The sequence below is a fragment of the Cervus elaphus genome, chromosome 16 (genome assembly GCF_910594005.1).
Source record: "Cervus elaphus chromosome 16, mCerEla1.1, whole genome shotgun sequence".
NCBI classification, from domain to species: Eukaryota; Metazoa; Chordata; class Mammalia; order Artiodactyla; family Cervidae; genus Cervus; species Cervus elaphus.
Genome location: NC_057830.1, coordinates 27,199,463 through 27,212,783, shown reverse-complemented (window position 1 = coordinate 27,212,783; position 13,321 = coordinate 27,199,463). Strand labels below are relative to the sequence as shown.

Here is a 13,321-nt window from a genome sequence, read left to right as displayed (position 1 = left end):
CAATGAATATTAAGGGTTGATTTCCTTTAGGATCGACTGGTTTGATCTCCTTACAGTCCAAGGGAGTCTCAAGAGTCTTCTCCAGCACCACAATTCAAAGACATCAGTTCTTCAGCGCTCAGCCTTTTTTATTGTCCAGCTCTCACATCCATACATGACTCCTGGAAAAAACATAGCTTTGGCTATATGGACCTTTGTAAGCAAAGTAATGTCTTTGTCTTTTAATATGCTGTCAAGATTTGTCAAAGCTTTTCTTCCAAGGAGCAAGTGTCTTTTAATTACATGGCTACAGTCACTGTGCACAGTGATTTTGGAGCCCAAGAAAATAAAGCCTGTCACGGTTTCCACTGTTTCTCTATCCTATCTTATTTGCCAAGAAGTGATGGGACCAGATGCCAGGATCTTCATTTTCTGAATGTTGAGTTTTAAGCCAGATTTTTCACTCTTCTCTTTCACCTTCATCACGAGGCTCTTCAGTTCCTCTTCCCTTTCTGCTTTAAGGGTGGTGCCCTCTACATATCTGAGGTTATTGATATTTCTCCTGGCAGTCTTGATTCCAGCTTGTGCTTCATCCCACCTGGCATTTCGCATGATATACTCTGCATATAGGTTAAATAAGCAGGGTGACAATATACAGCCTTGACATACTCCTTTCCCAATGTTGAAGATTGTTGTTTTCAAACAACAGTCTGTTGTGCGATGTCTGGTTTTAACTGTTGCTTCTTGACCTGTACTGGTTTCTCAGGAGGCAGGTAAGGTGGTCTGGTGTTCTCATCTCTTGTGATCCACACAGTCAAAGGCTTTAGTGTAGCCAATCAAGCAGAAATAGATGTTTTTCTGTAATTTTCTTGCTTTGTCTATGATCCAATAGATGTTGCCAGTTTGATCTCTGGTTCCTCTGCCTTTTCTAAATCCAGCTTGAACATTTGGAAGTTCTCGGTTCACTTACTCTTGTAGCCTGGCTTGAAGAATTTTGAGCATTTCCTGGCTAGTGTGTGAAATAAGTGCAATTGTGTGGTAGTTTGAACATTCTTTGAATTGCCCTTCTTTGGGATTGGAATGAAAACTGACCTTTTCCTGTCCTGTGGCCACTGCTGAGTTTTCCATATTTGCTGGCACATTGAGTTCAGCATTTCACAGCATCGTCTTTTGGGATTTGAAATAACTCAACTGAAATTCCATCACCTCCACTAGCTTTGTTCATAGTGATGCTTCCTAAGGTTGACTTGACTTCACACTCCAAGATATATGGCTCTAGGTGACTGATCATACCATCATGATTATCTGGGTCGTGAAGATCTTTTTTGTACAGTTCTTCTGTGTATTCTTGCCACCTTTTCTTAATTTCTTCTGCTTCTGTTAGGTCCATACCATTTCTGTCCTTTATTGAGCCCATGTTTGCATGAAATGTTCCCTTGGTATCTCTAATTTTCTTGAAGAGATCTCTAGTCTTTCCCATTCTATTGTTTTCGTCTGTTTCTTTGCATTGATCACTGAGGAAGGCTTTCTTATCTCTCCTTGCTATTTGGAACTCTGCATTTAGATGGATATATCTTTGCTTTTCTCCTTTGCCTTTAGCTTCTCTTCTCTCAGCTATTTGTAAAAGCTCCTCAGACAACCATTTTGCCTTTTTGCATTTCTTTTTCTTGGGAATGGTTTTGATCATCGCCTCCTGTACAGTATTATGAACCTCCATCTATAGTTTTTCAGGCACTCTGTCTATTAGATCTAATCCCTTGAATCTATTTGTCACTTCCACTCTGTAATCGTAAGGGATTTGCTTCCCTGGTGGCTCAGACGGTAAAGTGTCTGCCTGCAATGCGGGAGACCCAGGTTCGATCCCTGGGTAAGGAAGATACCCTGGAGAAAGAAATGGCAACCCACTCCAGTACTCTTGCCTGAAAAATTCCATGGATTGAGGAGCCTGGTAGGCTACAGTCCATGGGGTCGCAAAGAGTTAGACACAACTGAGCGAATTCACTTTACTTGATTTAGGTCATACTTCAATGGCCTAGTGGTTTTCTCTACTTTTCAATTTAAGTCTGGATTTTGCAATAAGGAGTTCATGATCTGAGCCACAGTCAACTCCCCGTCTTGTTTTTGCTGACTGTATAGAGCTTCTCCATCTTTGGCTACAAAGAATATTATCAATTTGATTTCAGTACTGACTGACCATCTGGTGATGTCCATGTTTAGAGTGTACTCTTGTGTTGTTGGAACAGGGTGTTTGCTATGACCAGTGTGTTCTCTTGGCATAACCCTGTTAGCCTTTGCCCTGCTTCATTTTGTTCTCCAAGGCCACACTTGCCTGTTACTCCAGGTATCTCTTGACTTCCTCCTTTTGCATTCCAGTTCCCTATGATGAAAAAGACATCTTTTTTTGGTGTTAGTTCTAGAAGGTCTTGCTGGTCTTCATAGAACTGTTCAACTTCAGCTTCTTCAGCATTAGTGATTGGGGCATAGACTTGGATTATTGCTCTATTGAATGGTTTGCCTTGGAAATGAACAGAGATCATTCTGTCATTTTTGAGATTGCACCTGAGTACTGCATTTCAGACTCTTTTGTTGACTATGAGGGCTACTCTATTTCTTCCAAGGTATTCTTGCCCACAGTAGTAGATATCGTGGTCATCTGAATTGAATTTGGCCATTGCTGTCCATTTAGTTCACTGATTCCTAAATTGTTGATGTTCACTCTTGCCACCTCCTCCTGTTTGACCACTTCCAATTTACCTTGATTCATTAACCTAACATTCCAGGTTCCTATGCGATGTTGTTCTTGACAGCATTGAACTATACTTCCACCACCAGACACATCCACAGTTGAGCATTGTTTCAGATTTGGCTCAGCTTTTTTATGTCTTCTGGAGCTATTTCTCTGTTCTCTCTTAGTGTATTGGGCACCTCTTGACCTGGGGAGTTCATCTTTCAGTGTTATATCTTTTTGCCTTTTCACACTGTTCATGAGGTTCTTAAGGCAAGAATGCTGAAGTGGTCTGCCATTCTCTTCTCCAGTGGACCACGTTTTGTCAGAACTCTTCACCATGGCTTGTCCATCTTGGGCCCTACATAGCATGGCTCATAGTTTCACTGAGTTAGACAAGGTTGTGATCTATGCGATCAGTTTGGTTAGTCTTCTGTGATTTTGGTTGTTTTTCTCTTTATGACTTACTTCACTCTGTATAACAGGTTCTAGGTTTATCCACCTCACAAGAACTGACTCAAATTTGTTCCCTTTATACTTGAGTAATGTTTCATTGTATATATGTACCACATCTTCTTTATCCATTCATCTGCTAATGGACATCTAGGTTGCTTCCATGTCCTAGCTATTGTAAACAGTGCTGCTGTGAACATTGGGGTGCATGTCTTTTTCAGTTATGATTTTCTCAAGGTATATACCCAGTAGTAAGATTGCTGGGTCATGATAGTTTTACTCCTAGTTTTTAAAGACTCTCCATACTATTATCCATAGTGGCTGTGTCAGTTTACATTCCCACCAACTGTGTAAGAGGGTTCCCTTTACTCCACACCCTCTCTAGCATTTATTGCTTGTAGATTTTTTGATGATGGCCGTTCTGACAGGTGTGAGGTGATACCTCACTGTAGTTTTGATTTGCAGTTCTCTAACAATTAGTGATGTTGAGCATCTTTTCACATGTTTATTGGCCATCTGTATGTCTTCTTTCAAAAAGTTTGTTTAGGTCTTCTCCCTGTTTTTTGATTGGGTTGTTTGTTTTTCTGATACTGAGCTGTATGAGCTGCTTATATGCTTTTTGGTATTAATCCTGTCAGTTGTTTGCAATTATTTTCTCATATTCTGAGAGTTGTCTTTTAATCTTGTTTATTGTTTCCTTTGCTGTGCAAAAGCTTTTAATTAGATCCCATTTGTTTATTTTTGTTTTTATTTACATTATTCTAAGAGGTGAGTTGAAGAGGATCTTGCTGTGATTTATGTCAAAGAGTATATTACCTATGTTTTCTTTGAAAGGCTTATAATTTCTGGCCTTACATTTAATTCTTTAATCCATTTTGAGTTTGTTTTTGTGTATGGTCTTAAGAAGTGTTGTAGTTTCATTCTTCTACATGTAGCTGTCCAGTTTTCCTGGCACTAGTTATTGAAGAGGTTGTCTGTTCTCCATTGTATATTCTCGCCTCCTTTGTCAGAGATAAGGTGCCCATAGGTGCTTGGGTGTATCTCTGGACTTTCTGTCTTGTTCCATTGGTCTGTCTTTCTATTTTTGTGCCAGTACTAGACTGTCTTGATGAATGTTGCTTTGTAATATAATCTGAAGTCAGCAGGATTGATTACTGCAGCTCCATTTTACTTTCTCAAGATTTCTTTGGCTCTTTGAGGCTTTTTGCGTTTCCACACAAATTGTGAAATTTTTTGCTCTAGTTCTGTGGAAAATAATTTTTTGTTCTATTCTGTTGGTAGTTTGATGGGGATTGCATTGAATCTGTAGATTGCTTTGGGTAGTATAGTCATTTTCACAATATTCATTCTTCCAGTCCAAGAATATGGTGTATCTCGCCATCTATTTGTGTCGTCTTTGATTTCTTTCATCAGTGTTTTATAATTTTCTGCATACTGATCTCTTGTCTGTTCAGGTAGACTGATTTCTGGGTATTTTATACTTTTTGTTGCTATGGTAAATGGGATTGTTTCCTTAATTTGTCTTTCTAATTTTTCATTGTTAGTTTATAGGGATGCTAGGAATTTCTGTGTGTATTAATTTTACATTCTGTGCTTTTACTACGAGCTCTAGTAATTCCAGTTGAGCTATTTAAAATCCTGAAAGATGACTCTGTGAAAGTACTGCACTCAATATGCCAGCCAATATGGAAAACTCAGCAGTGGTCACAGGACAGGAGAAGGTCAGTTTTCATTCTAATCCCAGAGAAGGGCAATTCAAAGAATGTTCAGACTACTGCACAGTTGCATTCATTTCACATGCTAGCAAGGTAATGCTCAAAATCCTTCAAGCTAGGCTTCCATTGTACATGAACCGAGAATGTCCAGATGTTCAAGCTGGATTTAGAAAAGGCAGAGGAGCCAGAAATCAAATTGCCAACATTCATTGGATCATAGAGAAAGCAAGAGAATTCCAGAAAAACATCTATCTCTGCTTCATTGACTACACTAAAGCCTTTCACTGTGTGGATCACAAGAAACTAGAAAATTCTTAAAGAGGTGGGAATACTTGACCACTTTACCTGCCTCCTGAGAAGCCTGTATGTAGGTCAAGAAGCAATAGTTAGAATGGGACATGGAACAACAGACTGGTTCAGACTTGGGAAGTGAATCTGTCAAGGCTGTGTACTGTCATCCTGCTTATTTAATTTCTATGCAGAGTACATCATGCAAAATGTAGGCCGGATGAAGCAGAAGCTGGAATCAAGATTGCTGGGAGAAATATCAATAACCTCAGATATGCAGATGATACCACCCTTAAAAAAAAAAGAGAAACTACAGAGCCTCTTGATGAAAATGAAAAAGCTGGCATAAAACTCAACATTAAAAAAACTAAGATCACGGCATGTGGTCCCATCACTCCATTCCAATAGAAGGGAAAAAAGTGGAAACAGTGACAGACTTTATTTTCTTGGGCTCCACAATCACTGTGGATGGTGACTGCAGCTATGATATTAAAAGACACTTGCAAAAAAAAAGATAGAAAAGATACTTGCTCCTTGGAAGAAAAGATATGACAGATCTAGACAGCATATTAAAAAGCAGAGACAGCTGTTTGCCTACAAAGGTTTGCACAGTCAAAGCTGTGATTTTTCCAGTAGTCATATATGGATGTGAGCATTGATCTTAAAGAAGACTGAGCACTGAAGAATCGATGTCTTCAAACTGTAGTGCTGGAGAAGGAAGACTTGAGAGTCCCTTGGACTGCAAGGAGATCAAACCAGTCAATCCTAAAGGAAATCAACTCTGAATATTCACTGGAAGGCCTGATGCTGAAGCTCAAGCTTCAATACTTTGGCCACCTAATGTAAAGAGCCAACTCATTGGAAAAGACCCTGATGCTGGGAAAGATTGAGGGCAGGAGGAGAGGGGGGTGACAGGATGATATGGTTAGAAGCATCATCAACTCCATGAACATGAATTTGAGCAAACTCTGGGAGATGGTAAAGGACAGGGAACCCTGGTGAGCTGCAGTTCGTGGGGTCTCAGAGTTGGACATGACTGAGCAGCTGATCAGCAACTAGTAATTTCTGGTGGCATCCTTAGAGTTTTCTATGTATAGTGTCATATCATCTGCAAACAGTGAAAGTTTTACTTGTTCTTTTCCAATCTGGACTCCTTTAATTTCTTTTTCTTTCCTGATTGCTGTGACTAGGACTTCGAAAACTATGTTGAATAGTAGTGGCGAGAGTGGGCACCCCTGTTCCTGATCTTAGAGGAAATGCTTTCAGTTTTTCACCTTTCAGAAAAATGTTTGCTGTGGGTTTGGCGCATATGGCCTTTATGATGTTGAAGTATGTCCTTCTGTGCCTATTTTCTGTAGAATTTTTATCATAAATGGGTGTTTCATTTTTTCAAAAATTTCTTTGCATCTATTGATGTAATCATATGGTTTTTATCTTTCAGTTTGTTAATATGGTGTATCACATTGATTGATCTATTATGTATATTGATGAATTTTTGCATACTCAGGATAAAGCCCTCTTGATCATGCTGTATAATCTTTTAATGTCTTGTTGGATTCTGTTTACTAGACTTTTGTCGAGGGTTTTTGCATCTATGTTCATCAGAAATATTGGCCTATAATTTTCTTGTGGTGTCTTTGTCTGGTTTTGGTACTAGGGTGATGGTAGCCTTGTAGAATGGGTTGGGAATTTTCCTTCCTCTGCAATTTTCTAGAAGGGTTTAAGCAGGATATATGTTAGCTCTTCTCTAAACTCTTGGTAGAATTAGGTGAGCTTTTTGAATTCATGTCACTCATCAAATAGGGACATTTTTCACCGTTATTTCTTCAAGTAGTCTCTCTTTCCCTTTTCCTCTTGCTTTTCCTACTGGTACTTCTGTGATGCATACATTGGTCCTTATGGTTGTATCCTCGCTGGTCCCTTAGGCTGTGTTCGAGTTTCTTCAGTGTTTTACTTCCTGTTCCTCAGTCTGCATAGCCATTATCTTCTCTTCAAGTTCACTGATGCATGCTTCTCTACTCTTAAATCTGCATTTGAATTCCTCTAGTGAATTTTTCATTTTTTTTATTATACTTTTCAGCTCCTGAAATTCTTTTGGTTTCTTTTTACACATCATTTTCTTAACTTTCTACAGATCTTCCTGTATTTCTTTGAGTACCTTTAAGACTTCTATTTTAAAGTCTTTGTCTGATATATCTGCCAGTAAGTCTTTTTTAGGGACAGGTTCATTTGAATATTTTTTTTTCCTTTGAGTGTGCCATATTTTTTTTTTTGTATGCTTTGTAATATTTATTGAACACTAGACATTTTAATTTAATACTGTAGTAACTCTAGAAATCAGATTCTCCCCGCCTTCCCCAATATTTGTACTTTTTTGTTATTGTTTTAACTTTTTTTTGTTATTTGTGCCTTATACTTTATTGAACCATATCATTAAAAAACAGAATGCCTCATGAATCTGTATGTCATCCTTGTGCAGGGGGATTACTAGTCTTCTCTGTATTGTTCCAATTTAGCATTTGTGCCACCAAAGTGAGCACTAATTATGTCTTTTCTGAGCTTTTCCTTCAGTATGTACATCATTTTCTGATTTTCCCCATATATTTAGTTGGATTTTTGCATGTCCTAGTCTTTAATGTCTGAAGCCTAAAAAGGTAAGATAAAAATGAAGGTGGGAAACAAAAAGCAGCAGCTCTTTTAATATCCTTAAATTTATCTCAGTCAGAGGGTAGGGGCTTGAAACAAAAACTCCCCACCTCTTTGTCTCCATCTCTGTGACCAGAAGCAGCAATCAGCAGTTGAAGCACATATACCCAGTATTTAGGGGACAGTCCTTTTTGCCCATCCTTGCTCCCCTAAGCTGTATGCAAACTGCTCCCAGAATATGTGCACAGTGCCCTGCCGTGTTTTTGGAGTAGGCATGGGTAGTTACTACTCTACTAAGAGCTGAAATTGCCCCGAATTTACTGTATTTACATTTAAGCATTCTCTGTGAAGTTGCAAGCTTTCAGCAGTCTCCTGAGTTCTAAAAAAGTTATATTAGACAGATTCTGCCACTGCAGTTGCTGCCTAACTGGGGAGTAGATTCCTGGTTCTTCCTACTTTGCCATCTTCATAGAATCATAGATCATTGACTTTTTTTTTTTTTTTTTTCAGTTTTTTTTTTTTTTTAATTTTTTTATTAGTTGGAGGCTAATTACTTCACAACATTTCAGTGGGTTTTGTCATACATTGATATGAATCAGCCATAGATTTACACTTATTCCTCATCCCGATCTCCCCTCCCACCTCCCTCTCCACCCGATTCCTCTGGGTCTTCCCAGTGCACCAGGCCCGAGCACTTGTCTCATGCATCCCACCTGGGCTGGTGATCTGTTTCACCATAGATAGTATACATGCTGTAATTTTGAAACATCCCACCCTCACCTTCTCCCACAGAGTTCAAAAGTCTGTTCTGTATTTCTGTGTCTCTTTTTCCGTTTTGCATATAGGGTTATCGTTACCATCTTTCTAAATTCCATATATATGTGTTAGTATGCTGTAATGTTCTTTATCTTTCTGGCTTACTTCACTCTGTATAATGGGCTCCAGTTTCATCCATCTCATTAGGACTGATTCAAATGAATTCTTTTTGACGGCTGAGTAATATTCCATGGTGTATATGTACCACAGCTTCCTTATCCATTCATCTGCTGATGGGCATCTAGGTTGCTTCCATGTCCTGGCTATTATAAACAGTGCTGTGATGAACATTGGGGTGCACGTGTCTCTTTCAGACTAGATCATTGACTTTTAAACTGAAGTCTTTGGGTAGATTTGCTTTGAAAGAAAAAAGGCTTCTTGTGAACACCTAGTTTTGGGCAAAAAATATATGATACTAAGGCAAATATACAAATAATAAACTACAAAACCATAAAACCTATAACCCCAGTTCATTCAAAATAACATCATTAATTGCAATGGACCGATGGTATTTTGTTCAAAATAAATTACTATTACGAATGAGAATATGCAGGTTTTCTTTTTTTAAGTTCAGTCACTCAGTCATGTCTGACCCTTTGTGACCCCATGGACTGTAGCACTCTAGGCTTCCCTGTACATCGCCAACTGCCACAGCTTGCTCATACTCAGTGTTCATCGAGTCGGTGATGCCATACAATTGTCTCATCCTCTGTCATCCCCTTCTCCTCCTGCCTTCAGTCTTCCCAATATCAGGGTCTTTTCCAAGGAGTCAGTTCTTCACATCAAGTGGCCAAAGTATTGGAGCTTCAGCTTCACCATCAGTCCTTCCACTGAATATTAAGCACTGATTTCCTTTAGGATTCACTGGTTGGATCCCCTTGCAGTTCAAGGGACTTTCAAGAGTTTTCTCCCCACCGCAGTGCAAAAGTATCAGTTCTTCGGCACTCAGTTTTCTTTATAATCCAACTCTCACATCCATACATGACTACTGGAAAAACCATAGCTTTGACTGGATGGACCTTGGTTGGCAAAGTAATGTCTCTGCTTTTTAATATGCTATCTAGGTTGGTCATAGTTTTTCTTCCAAGGAGTAAGCATCTTTTAATTTCATGGTAATTAATTTCATGGTAAATTCAGTTACCATCTGCAGTGATTTTGGAGCCCAAAAAAATAAAATCTCTCATTGTTTCCATTGTTTCCCCATCTGCTTGCCATGAAATGATCAGACTGGATACCATGATCTTAGTTTTTTGAATGTAGAGTTTTCAGCCAGCTTTTTCACTGTCCTCTTTCACTTTCATCAAGAGGCTCTTTAGTTGTGCCTCGCTTTCTGCCATAAGGGTGGTGTCATCTGTGTATCTGAGGTTATTGATATTTCTCCCAGCAATCTTGATTCCTGCTTGTGCTTCATTGAACCCGGCATTTTGCATGATGTACTCTGAATATAAGTTAAATAAGCAGGGTGACAATACACAGCCTTGATGTACTCCTTTCCCAATTTTGAAACAGTCTGCTGTTCCCTGTCGGGTTCTAACTGTTGCTTTGTGACCTGCACCGATTTCTCAGGAGGCAGGTAAGGTGGTCTGGTATTCCCCATCTCTTGAAGGATTTTCCAAAGTTTGTTGTGATCTGCATAGTCAAAGGCTTTGGTGTAATTAATAAGGCCAAAGTAGATGTTTTTCTGGAACTCTCTTACTTTTTCAATGATCCAGCGGAGGTTGGCACTTTGATTTCTGGTTCCTCTGTCTTTTCTAAATCCAGCTTGAACATTTGGAAGTTCACTGTTCATGTACTGTTGAAGCCTGGCTTGGAGAATTTTGAGCATTACTTTGCTAGCATGTGAGATGAATGCAATTGTGCGGTAGTTTGAGCATTCTTTGGCATTGCCTTCTTTGGGATTGGAATGAAAACTGACTTTTTCCAGTCCTGTGGCCACTGCTGAGTTTCCAAATTTGCTAATATATTGAGTGCAGTGCTTTCACAGCATCATCTTTTAGGATTTGAAATAGCTCAACTGGAATTCCATCACCTCCTCTAGCTTTGTTGGTAGTGATGCTTCCTGACGCCCACTTGATTTCTCGTTCCAGGATATCTGGCTCAAGGTGAGTGATCACACCATTGTGATTTTCTGGGTCATGAAGATATTTTTTATATAGTTCTTCTCTGTATTCTTGCCACCTCTTCTTAATATCTTCTGCTTCTGTTAGGTCCATATCATTTCTGTTAGGTCTTTTATTGTGCCCATGTTTGCATGAAATGTTTCCTTGGTATCTCTAATTTTCTTGAAGAGATCTCTAGTCTTTCCCATTCTATTATTTTCCTCTATTTCTTTGCATTGATCACTGAAGAAGACTTTCTTATCTCTCCTTGCTATTCTTTGGAACTCTGCATTTAGATGGATATATCTTTGCTTTTCTCCTTTGTCTTTAGCTCCTCTTCTTTTCTCAGCTACTTATAAGGCCTCCTCAGACAACCATTTTGCCTTTTTGCGTTTCTCTTTCTTGGGTATGGACTTGATCAGTGCCTTCTGTACAATGTCATGAACCTCCATCCATAGCTTTCAGGCCTTCTGTCTATCAGATCTAATCCCTTGAATCTATTTGTCACTTCCACTGTATAATTGTAGGGGATTTGATTTAGGTCATACCTGAATGGTCTAGTGGTTTTCCCTACTTTCTTCAATTTAAGTCTGACTTTTTCAATAAGGAATTCATGATCTGATCTATACTCAACTCCTGGTCTTGTTCTTGCTGACTGTATAGAGCTTCTCCATCTTTGGCTGCAAATAATATAATCAATCTGATTTCGGTATTGACCATCTGATGATGTCCGTGTGTAGTCTACTCTTGTGTCGTTGAAAAAGGGTGTTGAGAACCGGTGCGTTTTCTTGGCAAAACTCTGTTAGCCTTTGCCCTGCTTCATTTTGTATTCCAAGGCCAAATTTACTTGTTACTCCAGGTACCTCTTGACTTCCTCCTTTTGCATTCCAGTCCCCTATGATGAAAAGGACATCTTTTTTGGGTGTTCATTCTAGAAGGTCTAAAAGGTCTTGTAGATCTTCATAGAGTTCAACTTGAGCTTCTTCGGCATTACTGGTTGGGGCATAGAGTTGGATTACTGTGATTTTCAATGTGGTATCTTTTTTTTTTCTCCTGGCAATATATATATAATATAAAAGTTGCCATTTGAACCCTTTTAAAGTATATAGTTTAGTTCATAGTATTATACAATCATCCATCTATAAAATGATTTCACTGTACCGAAGAGAAACTTTGTACCCTTTAACCAATAACTCCCCAGTTTTCCCTTTCTCAGCCACATCTTCTTTCTGGAGTTCTGCATGTCTGTCCTTTAGTGTGATTACTTAGTTCTCTTTATCAATTTTCATTCATAGTTTGCTGTGACGTTGTTTAGTATTCACTTGGAAGGAACTTATGTATATGCAGATCACCTCTTTTCTTTTTTCATTAGCTTTATCTATTTAATTTTTAGAAATCAAACTATGATAGTAAATACAAAAGAGAGTCAGCTCAGTTCAGTTGCTCAGTCATGTCTGACTCTTTGTGACCCCATGGACTGCAGCACGCCAGGCTTCCTTGTCCATCACCAACTCCCGGAGCTTACTCAAACTCATGTCCATTGAGTCGGTGATACCATCCAACCATCTCATCCTCTGTCGTCCCCTTCTCCTCCTGCCTTCAGTCTTTCCCAACATCAGGGTCTTTTCAAATGAATCAGTTCTTTGCATCAGGTGGCTGAAGTATTGGAGTTTCAGCTTCGGGATCGATCCTTCCAATGAATATTCAGGACTGATTTCCTTTAGGATGGACTGGTTGGATCACCTTGCTGTCCAAGAGACTCTCAAGAGTCTTCTCCTTCACCGCAGTTCAAAAGCATCAATTCTTTGGCACTTAGCTTTCTTTGTAGTCCAGTTCTCACATCCATACATAACTACTGGAAAAACCATAGCTTTAACTAGACGGATCTTTTTTGCAAAGTAATGTCTCTGCTTTTTAATATGCTGTCTAGGTTGGTCATAGCTTTTCTTGCAAGGAGCAAGCATCTTTTAATTTCATGACTGAGGTCACCATCTGCAGTGAATTTTGAGCCCAAGAAAATAAACTCTCTCACTGTTTCCATTATTCCCATTCTATTATTTTCCTCTGTTTCTTTGCACTGATCACTGAGGAAGGCTTTCTTATCTCTTCTTGCTTTTCTTTGGACCTCTGCATTCAAATGAGTATATCTTTCCTTTTCTCCTTTGCCTTTCACTTCTCTTCTTTTCTCGGCTATTTGTAAGGACTCCTCAGACAACCATTTTGCCTTTTTGCATTTCTTTTTCTTGCAGATGGTCTTGATCACTCCCTCCTGTACAGTGTCATGAACCTCTGTCCATAGTTCTTCAAGGACTCTGTCTATCAGATCTAATCTCTTGAGTCTATTTGTCACTTCCACTGTATAATCATAAGGGATTTGATTTAGGGCATACCTGAATCGTCTAGTGGTTTTCCTTACTTTTTTCAACTTAAGTCTGAATTTGGCAATAGGAGTTCATGATCTGAGTCATAGTCAGTCCTGGTCTTATTTTTGCTGACTGTGTAGAGCTTTTCCATCTTCGGCTGCAAAGAATGTAATCAGTCTGATTTTAGTATTGACCATCTGGTGATGTCCTTGTGTAGAGTCTTGTCTTATGTTGTTG

At 39.1% G+C, this 13,321-nt stretch overlaps 1 protein-coding gene and 1 non-coding gene across 2 annotated transcripts in view; one reads left to right on the top strand and one right to left on the bottom strand.

The window, feature by feature from the left end:
- LOC122710226 (centromere protein P) overlaps positions 1 to 13,321 on the top strand; it is a 225,125-nt gene that overhangs the window by 939 nt on the left and 210,865 nt on the right. The window lies entirely within an intron of this gene.
- On the bottom strand, positions 7,595 to 7,700 carry LOC122673090. The gene has a single exon (XR_006334581.1). It is a non-coding gene; the product is annotated as a U6 spliceosomal RNA (small nuclear RNA).